Here is a 731-nt window from a genome sequence, read left to right on the forward strand (position 1 = left end):
TTCTTGCCCTGCCCTCAGGCGCTCCGGGTGACTATTTTCCTTCCCTCCCCCCACCCCCCTTCCAGACGTGTCCCCCAGGATCGGAGGTGAAATTTATGTACCTCGGGGCCCTGCGGTGACCAGGGCCGCGTGGAGGCAGGCTCTGCCCCGCGATATGCCAGCCCCCGGGTGGAGAAATGCCCAAATACTGTACCAAGTTCCTGGCCACGGGAGCTCGGCCCAGAGAGGAAGCCAGACCGTGAATACGAACTTACAGCCCAGCCGGGCAGACAGGAAGTTATGGGAAGTCAGGGTTTACCGCTTTCAGAGCCGCCGCTCAGCCCTCCGAGCCAGGCCCCTTTCCCGCTACGGCGACTCACAGCGGCGGGTCCGAGGCTGAGCGCCGGCGGGACAGTTCCCGGCGGGGCGCGGGGGGGCGTGGCCTGGGCGACGGAGGGCGGGCCCGGAAGCGGCGGCGGCCCGGCTGCGCATCCGCGCCTCCCACGTGCAGCAGCGCGCCTCCGCCGGCCGGACCGTTGGCACCATGGTCCCGCTTGCGGGTTTTGGGCCGCTCGGCCGCTTCGGCGCCCCCGGGGCCCCGCGGGCTCCCGGCCCCCGGGGGCCCTCCCCGCCCCCCGCATTTGCAGCTTCCGGGCCCTCGGGGGGCCCGGAAACGAAGCCCCCGAAAGGGGCGCGCCTGCTTTCACAAACCCCATTTTTCAAAGGAACACGGCGCCCGAAAATCGGGAACC

Source organism: Myotis lucifugus, unplaced genomic scaffold, assembly GCF_000147115.1.
Source record: "Myotis lucifugus unplaced genomic scaffold, Myoluc2.0 scaffold_3, whole genome shotgun sequence".
In the NCBI taxonomy this organism is placed as follows: domain Eukaryota; kingdom Metazoa; phylum Chordata; class Mammalia; order Chiroptera; family Vespertilionidae; genus Myotis; species Myotis lucifugus.